Genomic DNA, 15,382 nt, shown 5'->3' on the forward strand with positions numbered 1-15,382 from the left:
CCTCCAAGTGCTTGTGTTTTTTATGTTTTTTTTCCCTGTAATTCATTTCTAATCTCATAGCATTGTGGCCAGAAAAGATTCTTGATATGATTTCAATTTTCTTAAATTTACTGAGGCTTGATTTGTGACCCAAGATGTGATCTATCCTGGAGAATGTTCAGTGTGCACTTGAGAAGAAAGTGTAATCTGTTGTTTTTGGAAGGAATGTCCTATAAATATCAATTAAATCTATCTGGTCTATTGTGTCATTTAAAGCTTTTGTTTCCTTATTTATTTTCATTTTGCATGATCTGTCCGTTGGTGTAAGTGAGGTGTTAACATCCCCTACTATTATTGTGTTACTGTCTACTTCCTCTTTTATAGCTGTTAGCTGTTGCCTTACATATTGAGGTGCTCCTATGGTGGGTGCATATATATTTATAATTGTTTATCTTCTTCTTGGACTGATCCCTTGATCATTATGTAGTGTCTTCCTTGGCTCTTGTAACATTATTTATTTTAAAGTCTATTTTATCTGATACAAGTATAGCTACTCCAGCTTTCTTTTGATTTCCATTGGCATGAAATATCTTTTTCCATCCCCTCAATTTCAGTCTGTATGTGTCCCTAGGTCTGAAGTGGGTCTCTTGTAGACAGCATATATATAGGTCTCGTTTTTGTATCCATTCAGCAAGCCTGTGTCTTTTAGTTGGAGCATTTTATCTCTTCATGTTTAAGGTAATTATCGATATGTATGTTCCTATGACCATTTTCTTAATTGTTTTGGGTTTGTTTTTGTAGGTCATTTTCTTCTCTTGTGTTTCCCACTTAGAGAAGTTCCTTTAGCATTTGTTGTACAGCTGGTTTTGTGGTGCTGAATTCTCTTAGCTTGTGCTTGTCTGTAAAGCTTTTGATTTCTCCATCGAATGTGAATGAGATCCTTGCCAGGTAGAGCAATGTTGGTTGTAGGTTCTTCCCTTTCATCACTTTAAATATATCATGCCACCCCCTTCTGGCTTGTAGAGTTTCTGCTGAGAAATCAGCTGTTAACCTTATGGGAGTTCCCTTGTATGTTATTTTTCGTTTTTCCCTTGCTGCTTTCAATTTTTCCTTTGTCTTTAATTTTGCCAGTTTGATTACTATGTGTCTCAGCGTGTTTCTCCTAGGGTTTATCCTGTATGGAACTCGCTGCGCTTCCTGGACTTGGGTGGTTATTTCCTTTCCCATGATAGGGAAGTTTTCGACTATAATCTCTTCAAATATTTTCTCTGCTTCTTTCTCTCTCTCTTCTCCTTCTGTGACCCATATAATGCGAATGTTGTTGCATTTAATGTTGTCCCAGAGGTCTCTTAGGCTGTCTTTATTTCTTTTCATTATTATTTCTTTATTCTCTTTCACAGCAGTGGATTCCACCATTCTGTCTTCCAGGTCACTTATCCATTCTTCTGCCTCAGTTATTCTGCTATTGATTCCTTCTAGTGTATTTTTCATTTTAGTTATTGTATTGTTCATCTCTGTTTGTTCTTTAATTCTTCTAGGTCTTTATTAACATTTCTTGCATCTTCTCGGTCTTTGCCTCCATTCTTTTTCCGAGGTCCTGGATCATCTTCACTATCATTATTCTGAATTCTTTTTCTGGAAGGTTGCCTATCTCCACTTCATTTAGTTGTTTTTCTGGGGTTTTATCTTGTTCCTTTGTCTGGTACATAGCCCTCTGCCTTTTCATCTTGTCTGTATTTCTGTGAATGTGGTTTTTGTTCCACAGGCTGCAGGATTTTAGTTCTTCTTGCTTCTGCTGTCTGCCCTCTGGTGGATGAGCCTATCTAGGAGGCTTGTGTAAGTTTCCTCCAAGCTCTCTATTTTAATTGGACTTGCTAAGCTGGAATTTCTGGCATTCATAATCAATACAACATCAAAAGTTCCCATGAAAAAGTGTGGGAAGTACAGAAAGCAAAGCAGAGACATGCCACGCAATTGTAAAGTCCAATAAACAAAGAATAGGAATCAATGTCATCAAGACAGAGGCCTTGGTTTCTTCACTTTGTCTCAAAATTATTAAACTACATGCAAGTAACTTAACTTTGTCCTAAAAAGAAGTTCAATGATATGTAAATAAATGCAATAATATTCAGCATGCAACAAGGTAAAATTTTCAGTGTCTGTCATCCAATCAAAAATTTATCAGTCATTCAAAGATGTAGAATAATATGACACATAATGAGGAGAAAGTATCAATCAATCACTTGAAATCGACACAGAAATGACAAAGATGGTGACAGAATTAGTTGGACATTAATAGGGATGTGAAGCCTGTTACTATAATTATATTCCTATGTTAAACAAGGCAGAGGGGAACAAAAAATGTTAAGAAAAGTAATAGAAATTATTTTTAAAAAAGACCTTTTCACAACTTACAGTTGTGAAAAATACAAAACCTGGGACTTCCCTGGTGGTCCAGGGGCTAAGACTCCACACTCCCAATGTAGGGGGCCCAGTTTCCCCTACAGGGAACTAGATCCCACGTGCCACAACTAAGAGTTTGCATGCTGCAAGTAAAGATCCCACATGACACAACTAAAGATTCTGCATCCCGCAACTAACAAAGATCCTGCATGCCACAACTAAAGATCTCGCATGCCGCAACTAAAATATCCCTCATGCCGCAACAAAGATCCCTCATGTGGCAACGAAGATCCAAGTGCTGCAGCTGAGACCTGGCACAGCCAAAAATAAATAAATAAAAGAAAAATGCGAAATCTAATACAAATTCTTAAAATGGCTTTACAGCAGATTAGACATTGCAGAATAAAATATTAGTGAACTTGAATGTAAAGCAATAGAAAAAATATAAAATGAAACACAAAGTGAAAATAGATAGGAAAAAATGAACAGAGCATCAATGACCTATCACAATTTCAAGTCACCTGATGTACATTTAATTGAAATCACTGAGAGGAAAGAAATAAAAGAAATATTTTAAATAAGTAATAATATTTGAATAAATAACAAATTTATCAAGTGTAATGAAAATTATAAGCCCATAGATCCAACAGCTTCAAGGAACCCTAAGTAAAAGTGTTATGAACAAAACTACATTAACACTACATCATATGTTATCACCACATCATAATCAAATGTTTTTAAAATGTGATAAATAAAAAAAATCTTAAAAGCAGCCAGTGAAAAAACACACATATACAAAAGAACAAAGATAAGAATGACATTACACATAAAATTATTAAATAAGTCACAGTCTGTTATCTGACCACAATGGATTTACATTAGAAATCTATATCCAAATATCCAGAAAATCCCTAAATATTTAGAAAACAAGGAAATAATTCTAAATAATACTTCCAAATAACACAGGAGCCTAAGAAATAATTGAAGAGAAGACTAGGATGCATTCTCAATACAATGAAAATGAAAACACAGCATATAAAGATTTTTTAAAGCAGCTAGAGCAATGTTGAAAGGGAAATTATACTACTATATATTCATATTCATAAAGAAGAAGTTCTCAAAACTAGAAAAAAAATTTAAAAAGGCAAGCTAAATCCAAAAAGAAAACAAAAATAAGAGTAAAAAACAATGAAGTAGAAAACACAAAACCGAAAGATAAAATCAATAAAACTAAAACCAGGTTATTTGAGAAGATCAACAAAATTGATAAAATTTCTCCTAGGCTAATCAGTTAACAAAAAGAAATTCACAAATTATCAATACAAAGAATGAGAGAGGGGACATCAGATACCAAGGACAAAAATGATAAGTGAATATTATAAATAATTGACAATGTAGGTGAAATTGACAAATTCCTTAAAAGGCACAAACTAGCAAAGATCATTGAAGAAGAAACAAGTAACATACATTGCACTATAGCTATGAAAGAAATTCAATTTGTGTTTTGAAACTATGACACACACACACACAGACACACACACACAGACACATAAGCCACTCAGTGCCCATATGGTTTCACTGTAGAATTCTATCACACATTTAAAGAAAAAAATAATACCAATTCTATGAAAAATTCTTCCTAAAAATTAAAGAGGAGACCTCACTTCAAAACTCATTCCATGACCAGAATTAACAATTTCATTACAAGAAAAAATAACTACAGATCATTATTCCCCACAAACATAGTTGCAAATATTCTTAGCATACGTAATCCAAGAGTATATAAAATAAATAATACGTTATGATCAATAGGAGTCTTTCCTGGGAATGCAAGGCTCATTTAACATTCAGAAATCAAACAATGTAATTCACCATATCAACAGACTAAAGAAGAAAAAACATCTGATTGTTTTCATAAGTAGAGGAAAACATTTGACAAAATTCAATATCTATTCCCGGTAAAAACACTCAGCAAATTAGAAACAAAAGGGAACTTCAACTTGATGTAGGTCATCTTCGATAAAACATCTCACACCAAACTTAATGGTGAAAGACTGAATACCTTTCTTTTAAGACCGTAAAACAGGTAATACCTGCTCTCTCCACTCAACTCAACATTGTAATGGAGGTCCTAGCCAGTGCCATAGTGCAAGAAAAAGAAACCAAAGGCATATGGATCAGAAAGGAAGAAATAAAACATGCTATATTCATAGATGACATGACTGTCTAGTGGAAAATCCCAAAGAATCAATAAAAACAACAAAAAACTGGGACTTCCCTGGCAGTCCAGACTCTGCCCTTCCAATGCAGGGACAGGGGTTCGACCCTTGGTTGGGGAACATGCTGTGTGGTGAGGCCAAAAACAAAACAAAAAACTACTAGAACCAGTAAGATCACAAAATACAAGTTACTATAGAAAAGAATCAAACTTATATCAATGTTTTATACCTTATATCAATCTACTAATGGACAATTAGAAGTCTATTTTTTTAAGTACAGTTTACAGCATCACAAAAAAACCAAAATAGGTAATAATCTAACAACATATGTATAGGACCTGTAAACAAAAACATACAAAACACTGATGGATGAAATCAAGAAGATCTAAATAAATAATGAGATATAGTCTGTTTATGAATTTGAAGACAGTGTTAAGATGCCCATTCTATCCAAATATACCTATACATTCAATACAATCTTAAACAGAATTCCAACAGGGCTATTGCAGAAATCAGCAAGATAATTCTGAAATCTATATGGAAATGCAAAGGAACTAGAATTGCCAAAATAATTTTGAAAAAGGATAAAACTGTAGGACTCACACTACCCAATTTTAAGACTCACTATTAAACAGTATTCCATACAGTTTTATAGCAAAAGGCAAAAGGATAAGTACATACTTCAGATGAAGAAAATAGTACTGAAATAGACCAACAGACACATGGTCAATTGTTTTTTTTTCTTTATTTTCAATTACACACTGCATGAATTCATTCTTGTTGTAAAAATTCAAATGTAGATAAATCAAAAGTCTTTCTCAAAATCTAGTCCCAATACCACTGACTTTAGAATGTACTCCATCTGTGGGTCAGCAGTATACCAGATAAAGCCAGACTGTACTACTGATTCTGGCACAAACCTGATGTTTGATTTTGAGTCTTTTTGAGTTCAAAGAAAAGAGGCACATGCAGATGAGTATGATTCATACTAAGAATACTTAAAGGTATACAAAAGGACAGGAAAGAATCTGAATGTTAAAACCAGTCTCACAGAGAACTGTATATCATCTGCAACACAGGTCAACAGTACCAATTCAGTTCTTCTTTGGTGTCCTCAACAGTAGGGATCTGTTTCTCCCAACTCTAGTGCTCTCCACTATGATGAGCCAATGTTTTGCTCCTGCTTTCAATTCTCCGAATACTTTCTTAATTCTTGACTAATAATTTATTAATTCCTGATTCTCTGATTATATATTCTGCCTCTGCCTTCTGTACCTTTTCACTCTACCCTTCCTAATTTCCTCCTAGTGCCTGTCCTTTCTGTTAGAACTTTCAGTTCATCTCCTTTAAAGAAAGTTTCTGATTAGCCATTATGTAGTATGAAGCCTTTTTTGGGGGGAGGGGGACAGCAAAGCCCTCATGCCAGATAATCTCAAATGCTGCTGGCCAGCCCACAGGTAGCTATTATGGTCAACTGATTTTTTTTTTTTTTTTTTTGCGGTACGCAGGCCTCTCACTGTTGTGGCCTCTCCCGTTGCGGAGCACAGGCTCTGGAAGCGCAGGCTCAGCAGCCATGGCTCACGGGCCCAGACGCTCCGCGGCATGTGGGATCTTCCCGGACCGGGGCACGAACCCGTGTCCCCTGCATCGGCAGGCGGACTCTCAACCACTACGCCACCAGGGAAGCCCGGTCAACTGATTTTTTGACCAAGATGTAAAAAATATTAAATAAATTTTCTTGGAACAATGTGATAAACAAACTCCCAAGACAAAAGCAAAACAAACAATAAAAAATGATCCAGCAATCCTACTTCTAGGTATATATATCCAAAGGTAATGAAATCACTATCTTAAAGAGGTATCTGCAACCTCCATATTTATTGCAGCATTATTCACAATAGTCAAGATATGGAAACAACCTAAGTGTCTGTCAATGGATGAATGAATAAAGAAAATGTAGTATATAAACAATGGAATATTATTCAGCTACAAAACAGAAGGAAATCCTGGCATTTCTGACAACATGGATGATCTTGGACAGCATTATGCTAAGTGAAATAAGCCAGACAGAGAAAGACAAATACTGCACGGTATAACTTAGAAGTGGGGAAAAAAGTCAAACTCATAGAAAAAAGCCTCAATCCATTCCTCATTCCATTACAAAAACAAACAAACAAAAAAACACAACTCAAAATTAGATCATGGGCTTAAATGGAAAACCTAAAACAATAGAACTTCTAGAAGAAAACATAGTATAACACTTTTGTGAACTTGGGTAGAGCAAAGATTTCTTAAGCATCGCCCAAAAGCACACACTAAATCCCTGTAAACTGAACTTCATCAAAATTAAGAACTTTTGCCTTTCAAAACACAGAGAATGAAAAGAAAAGCCACAGATTGGGAAAATATATTTGCAAATCACATATCAGACAAAGGACCTGTATCCAAAAAATGTATTTAAAAACTCCCAAAACTCAGTAATAATAAAACAAAAAGCAGTCCAATTTAAAAAATGGCCAAAATATTAGCACAGACATATCAGTAAAGAAAATGTACAAAATTTTAAATGATACATGAAACAATACTCAAAAGTACTAGTCATTAGAGAAAAGAAAATAAAACTGTGAGATAATTCTAAATCCTATTAAGTGGGTTAAAAAATGTCACTGGTAATACAAAGTGTTGGCAAGGCTGTGGAACAACTCTAAGTCTCCTACATTTCTGTTAGGAATGCATAATGCTGCAGTGCCTCTGAAAAATTGTTTCACCATTTTTATAAAGTTAAATATTCATTAACAATTTGACTCAGCAATCCCACTCCTAGGTATTTATGCAAGTGAAACAAAAACTTATATTCACACAAAACATGCATGTAAATGTTTACAGCAGCTTTATTCATAATTGCCCCAAAGTGGAAACAACCTAAACATCCTTCAGATGGGGAATATATATCCATATAATGGTGTTGTGTATGGGCTTGATGTGATTTCAAATTCACTAGCTTATCTTAAGTGAACTTATTTAATCCACTTGTTTATGACAAAGACAATAAAAACAAACAAAAAAAGTTGTTTTTAGAAGTAAAGTTGTTTTTTTTTTTTTGGTACAGTTGTTTTGATATAAGAATGAAATAAGTTGTGTTGTCATTGATAAGCACTTATTATCTCAGTTGCTAAGAGGTCCTGCTGGGGGCTTATGGATAAGAACATGTGGAGAAGCAACTATGGCAAGGGAATATTTAGACAATAAATACCAGAGTTTGTAAGGAATAGTCAAGAGTTTTGTTCTGCGTTAAGCCTATCCTTTGCTGATCTAGCTCTCCAAAGATCTTGAGACACTTGCTCCTGCTGTGGCCAAGCTACTCTTGGTCAGCAGTGGTGTTAAACTGTGCAGCAGTCTCTGGAAGAGAAGAAACATCTGTTGCTGCTTCAGTGAGGCACTCATGTAGGCAATGGGGCAAGCCGTGCGATGGTCCCTGCAGTGGTAAACCTCAGAGCAGCCTATCCTGCCACCAACACACACTGGCACCTTCATAATCTAGCAACAGGGGACTTTCCTTTTGTGCTGGCAGCTAAAGTCACTCCTGGTTGGTTAAGCCAACCCTCCTGAGAAACCAAACTCATAGAAAAGGTACACCTCAACTTAATTTGGACTTTTCTGTCATCTTCCCTTGCCTGGAACAGTAGTGTAATTAATCTATCATTTCTTTGGGGTATACTTCTTTATGGGCTTATTAGGACACATTACCCTGTATGCTATTGGCTTGTGAAATTCCTGCAGTGAACCTGTGTTAAATACACTATCTCAGTCTGAGAGCATAATTTACACCATGTCCCAAATAAAACAAATAGAATACTACTCAGCAACAAAAAAGTAGCCAAATACAAATGCATGAAACAATGTGGATAAATATCAAAAGCATTATGTTGAGTAAAAGAAGCCGGATTCAAAAGGACACGTACTATTTGATTCCCTTCTTGTGATATTCTGGAAAAAGGAAAACCTATAGAGATCTCAAGCAGATCAGTAATTGCCAGGGCTGGGGTGGAGAACTGAGTAGAAAAGGACAGGGGGGGAATTTAAAGGGGTGACAGAATTGTTCTATGTATTGATTATATTGTTGGTTTGGTGACTATGTATTTGTCAAAATCTGAAGAACTGTATACTATAAAGTGTAAATTTTACTGTTTTAAAGAACATGTTAAATATTAAGGGCAGCAAGGGAAAAGAAAAAAATAACCTACAAGGGAAATCCCATAAGGTTATCAGCTGATTTTTCAGCAGAAAATCTGCAGGCTTGAGGGAGTGACAGAACATATTTAAAGTGGAGAAAGGGAAAAACCTAAAACCAAGACTACTATACCCAGTGAGGATCTCATTCTGATTCGACTGAGAAATCCAAAGCTTTATAGACAAGCAAACGCTAAGAGAATTCAGCACCACCAAACCAGCTTTACAACAAATGCTAAAGGAACTTCTCTAGGCAGAAAACACAAGAGAAGGAAAAGACCTACAATAACAAACCCAAAACCATTAAGACAATGGTAACAGGAACATACATATCAATAATTACCTTAAATGTAAATGGATTAAGTGCTACAACCAAAAGACACAGACTGCCTGAATGGATACAACAACAAGACCCATGTATATGCTGTCTAAAAGAGACCCACTTCAGACCTAGGGACACATACAGACTGAAAGTGAAGGGATGGAAAAAGATACTACATGCAAATAGGAATCAAAGGGAAGCTGAAGTAGCAACACTCACATCAGACAAGACAGACTATAAAATAAAGACTATTATAAGAGACAAAGAAGGACACTACATAATGATCAAGGGATCAATCCAAGAAGAAGATATAACAATTGTAAATATTTATGCACCCAACATAGGAGCACGTCAATATATAAGGCAAATGCTAACAACCATAAAAAGGGAAAACGACAGTAACATAATCATAGTAGGGGGCTTTAACACCAAACTTTCACCAATGGACAGATCATCCAAAATGAAAATAAATAAGGAAACACAGGCTTTAAATGATACATTAAACAAGATGGACTTAATTGATATTTATAGGACATTCCACCCAAAAACAAGAGAATGCACTTTCTTCTCAAGTGCTCATGGAACATTCTCCAGGATAGATTATATCTTGGGTCACAAAACAACCCTTGGTAAATTTAAGAAATTTGAAATTGTATCCAGCATCTTTTCTGACCACAACGTTATGAGATCAGATATCAATTACAGGACAAAATCTGAAAAAATACAAACACATGGAGGCTAAACAATACACTACTAAATAAGCAAGATATCACTGAAGAAATCAAAGAGGAAATAAAAAAAATACCTAGAATCAAATGACAATGAACATACGATGAGCCAAAACCTATGAGATGTAGCAAAAGTAGTTCTAAGAGGGAAATTTATAACAATACAATCCTACCTCAAGAAACAAGAAAAATCTCAAATAAGCAACCTAACCTTATACCTAAAGCAATTAGAAAAAGAAGAACAAAAAACCCCAAAGTTAGCAGAAGGAAAGAAATCATAAAGATCAGATCAGAAATAAATGAAAAAGAAATGAAGGAAACAATAGCAAAGATCAATAAAACTAAAAGCTGGTTCTTTGAGAAGATAAACAAAATTGACAAACCATTAGCCAGACTCATCAACAAAAAAAGGGAGAAGACTCAAATCAATAGAATTAGAAGTGGAAAAGGAGAAGTAACAACTGACACTGCAGAAATACAAAGGATCATGAGAGATTACTACAAGAAACTGTATGCCAATAAAATGGACAACCTGGAAGAAATGGACAAATTCTTAGAAAAGCACAACCCTCTGAGACTGAACTAGGAAGAAATAGAAAATATAAACAGACCAATCACAAGCACTGAAATTGATTAAAAATCTTCCAACAAACAAAAGCCCAGGACCAGATAGCTTCACAGGTGAATTCTATCAAACATTTAGAGAAGATACCTATCTTTCTCAAATTCTTCCAAAAAACTGCAGAGGAAGGAACACTCCCAAACTCATTCTATGAGGCCACCATTATCCTGATACCAAAACCAGATGAAGATACCACAAAAAAAGAAAACTACAGGCCAATATCACTGACGAACATTGATGCAAAAATCCTCAACAAAATACTAGCAAACAGAATCCAACAGCACATTAAAAGGATCACACTCCATGATCAAGTGGGATTTATCCTAGGGATGCAAGGACTCTTCAATATACGCAGTTCAATCAATGTGATACACCATATTAACAAACTGAAGGAGAAAAACCATACGATCATCTCAATACATGCAGAAAAACTTTCGACAAAATTCAACACCCATTTATGATAAAAATTCTCCAGAAAGTGGGCACAGAGGGAACCTACCTCAACATAATAAAGGCCATATATGACAAACCCACAGCAAACATTATTCTCAATGGCGAAAAACTGAAAGCATTTCCTCTAAGATCAAGAACAAGACAAGGGGTCCACTCTCACCACTATTATTCAACATAGTCTTGGAAGTCCTAGTCATGACAATCACAGAAGAAAACAAAATAAAAGGAATCCAAATCGGAAAAGAAGAAGTAAACCTCTCACTGTTTGCAGATGGCAGGATCCTATACATAGAAAATCCTAAAGATGCCACCAGAAAACTACTATAGCTAATCAATGACTTAAGTAAAGTTGCAGGATACAAAAATAACACACAAAAGTCTTTTGCATTCCTATCCACTAACAATGAAAGATCAGAGAGAAATTAAAGAAACAACCCCATTTACCACTGCAACAAAAAGAATAAAATACCTAGGAATAAACCTAACTAAGGAAACAAAAGACCTGTATGCAGAAAACTATAAGATACTGATGAAAGGAATCAAAGACAACACAAACAGATGGAGAGATATACCATGTTCTTGGATTGGAAGAATCAATATTGTGAAAATGACTATACTATCCAAAGCAATCTACAGATTCAATGCAGTCCCTATCAAATTACCAATGGCGTTTTTCACAGAACTAGGACAAAAAATTTCACAATTTGTATGGAAACACAGAAGACCGTGAATAGCCAAAGCAATCTTGAGAAAGAAAAACAGAGCTGGAGGAATCAGGCTCCCTGACTTCAGACTATACTACAAAGCTATAGCAATCAAGACATGTGGTACTGGCACAAAAACAGAAATATATGTCAATGGAACAGGATAGAAAGCCCAGAGATAAATCCATGCACCTATGGTCACCTCATCTATGACAAAGGAGGCAAGGATATACAATGGATAAGAGAGTCTCTTCAATAAGTGGTGCTGGCAAAACTGGATGGCTACATGTAGAAGAATGAAATTAGAGCACTCTCTAATACCATACACAAAAATAAACTCAAAATGGATTAAAGATGTAAATGTAAGGTCAGAAACTGTAAAACTCTTAGAGTAAATCATAGGAAGAACACTCTCTGAGACAAATTGCAGCAAGATCTTTTTTGTTCAACCTCCTAGTGTAATGGAAATAAAAACAAAAATAAACAAATGGGACCTAATGAAACTTAAAAGCTTTTGTACAGCAAAGGAAACCATAAACAAGATGAAAAAGACAACCCTCAGAATGGGAGAAAATATTTGCAAACCAAGCAACTGACAAAGGATTAATCTCCAAAATATACAAACAGCTCATGCAGGTCACTCAAAAAAAACAAACAACCCAATCAAAAAATGGGCAGAAGACCTAAATAGACATTTCTCCAAAGAAAACATAATGATGGCCAACAAACATAGGAAAAGATGCTCAACATCACTTATTATTAGAGAACTAAAAATCAAAACGACAATGAGTTATCACCTCACACCGGTCAGATTGGTCATCATCAAAAAATCTACCAACAATAAATGCTGGAGAGGGTGTGGAGAAAAGGGAACCCTCTTGCACTGTTGATGGGAAAATAAATTGATACAGCCATTATGGAAAACGGTATGGAGGTTCCTCAAAAAACTAAAAATAGAACTGCCATATGACCCAGCAATCCCACTACTGGGCATATACCCTGAGAAAATCATAATTCAGAATGATACATGTACCCCAATGTCCATAGCAGCAGTATTTACGATAGCCAGGAGATGGAAGCAATCTAAATGTCCATCAACAGAGGAATGGATGAAGATGTGGCACCTATATACAATGGAATACTACTCAGCCATAAAAAGGAACGAAACTGGGTCATTTGTAGAGATGTGGATGGACCTAGAGAGTGTCATACAGAGTGAAATAAGTCAAAAGAGAAAAACAAATAGTGTATATTAATGCATATATGTGGAATCTAGAAAAATGGTATAGATGATCTTATTTGCCAAGCAGAGATAGAGACACAGAGGTAGAGAACAAATGTATAGATACCAAGGGGGAAAGGGGTGGGGTGGGAGGAATTGGGAGATAGGGATTGACACATATGCATTATTGATACTATGTATAAATTAGACAACTGATGAGAACATGCTGTATAGCAAGGGAACTCTACTTAATGTACTGTGGTGTCCTAAATGGGAGGGCAATCCAAAAGGGAGGGCATATATGTTTATATATGGCTGATTCATTCTGCTGTGCAGTAGAAGCTAACACAACATTGTAAAGCGACTATACTCCAATCAAAATTAATTTTAAAAGAAGTACATATTAATTAAAGATGGTAATGAATCTGTACTGCTCATTTTGGTGATGTGGAGAAAGTCAGTCTATAAGTAAAATTTTTATGAGGCTGAATATAAGCAAATTGAAATTATTTCCATAATCTTTCAAATGTGGAAAAAAATTAGTTTTACTTTTGGTAGTTTATAATCTGTGTTGTGACACTTTCTGTATTGTTACATACATCTTTTCCTTTAGGAGATAATAAGTCATTGACACCAAGTATTTAAAGTTTCATCATGGGCTTCCCTGGTGGCGCAGTGGTTGGGAATCTGCCTGCCAATGCAGGGCACACGGGTTCGAGCCCTGGTCTGGGAAGATCCCACATGCCGCGGAGCAACTAGCCCCATGAGCCACAATTACTGAGCCTGCGCGTCTGGAGCCTGTGCTCCTCAACAAGAGAGGCCGCAATAGTGAGAGGCCCGCGTACCATTATAAGGAGTGGCCCCCACTTGCCTCAACTAGAGAAAGCCCTCACACAGAAACAAAGACCCAACACAGCCATAAATAAATAAATAAAATTAAAAAAAAAAAAAAGGCAAAATTCCTTAAAAAAAAAGTTTCATCATGTGCTTTTATAATGGTAGAAAGTGATAATTGTCATGGGCTCAGCATTTATTTAATTTTACATAATAATTTAACAATGAGCATTTTAATTTATGCACTGTGAGCTGCTCAATTATTCAAAATGTGATATCTCAGTTTTCATTCACTGGCATCCCACTCTCTTGTTCAGAAGTAGAATAAAGAGCTCTGAACTGTTATCAATTCATACCTGGGTCCCAGTGTCAAATGTGCTCTTAACCGCCTGGTAGGCCTTAGACCAGTTTGTTCCTTAGTACTCCAATCTATAAGACAAAGATTTGTAAAATCATTCTTCATAGAAATCTCAAAGCTCAGTAAAACTTACAAATTATGTTTACATTAGGAGAGCAAGTAGGCAGAAATCCAGATTCCCAACCCGTGTTTCAAGTAATCTATATTGCACATTATCACTGTATGTAAGAAAAGGGCTACTGGTGAAATAAATGTTTTTGAAAACCAGCCATCTAAATGTTCCTTTCCACTTCTGTAATTCCTACTGCAAATATTTAATAAACAAATTAGTGTACAGCTCCATGCAGATACATATTTTAGACACAAAATAGAAAGAAAGCAAAATGTTCCTGGTGCCCTCTCTCCAAATATTGGGTTGGCCAAAAAGTTTGCTCGGGTTTTCTATGTTATGGAAAAGCCCGAATGAACTTTTTGGCCAACCCAATAAAACAGAAAAATGATTGTGCTTGAAATTCACAGACCATAATCTTGGACCTTCTCTTAGGTGATGTACTAAGTAAGACTGTTGATAGAGGGAGGCACGTATGCAATTACCAGTGGCCTCTTCAACACAAATAGAGACTACTCAGAATCTCAACCATCTCCTCACATAGTCTGGGCAGGTAATCAGGAGAAACACACTGTTGACAGAAACATAAATTAAGTGAGCCATTTTGTACTGATTTGCATTCTAGCAAAGGTGAACTTACAAAGTGCATCTTGGTTCAGAATACTTGTAAGAATTCCAGTGCTTAATACTTTCTGAACTAGATCAAAGAAGTTATTGGAAGGCCAGAATAGCCAGTCCATAGAAGGAGATCTGGCAAATATCTGTCTGTAGAATGAGGTAATTTCACCCACATCCTGTGGTAAATATTCAGATAGAGTATACAGTCTTCAGAGATTTCTTACTTGTCATATCACCTTATCAAAATAAAATCTAGTGGACAAAAAAGAAGGGAAGTAAAATGGTACAAATGAAAAACTACTAAATTGGGTTCAATTCTTGGCTGTCTACCAAATGACTGTCTTAGGCAAGTGATTTTCTGTCTCTGGGCCTCAGTTCTCTCATCTGCAAAATCTCCAAATCCCTTCTCATCTAATACATCTACAATCCAAGAAAGGAAAAGGACTTGAGTGTGTGCTACTAAGTCTCTCCATCTAGCTATCTCCAAACAAACACAATATTTATCAGAACTAAAAGCCTGATTGTAAAATAATCTTCTTCATATGTTAAATGGCCTGTAGGAAAACACCTCACTGTGGGCA

The sequence above is a fragment of the Globicephala melas genome, chromosome X (assembly GCF_963455315.2).
Source record: "Globicephala melas chromosome X, mGloMel1.2, whole genome shotgun sequence".
Classification (NCBI taxonomy): Eukaryota; Metazoa; Chordata; class Mammalia; order Artiodactyla; family Delphinidae; genus Globicephala; species Globicephala melas.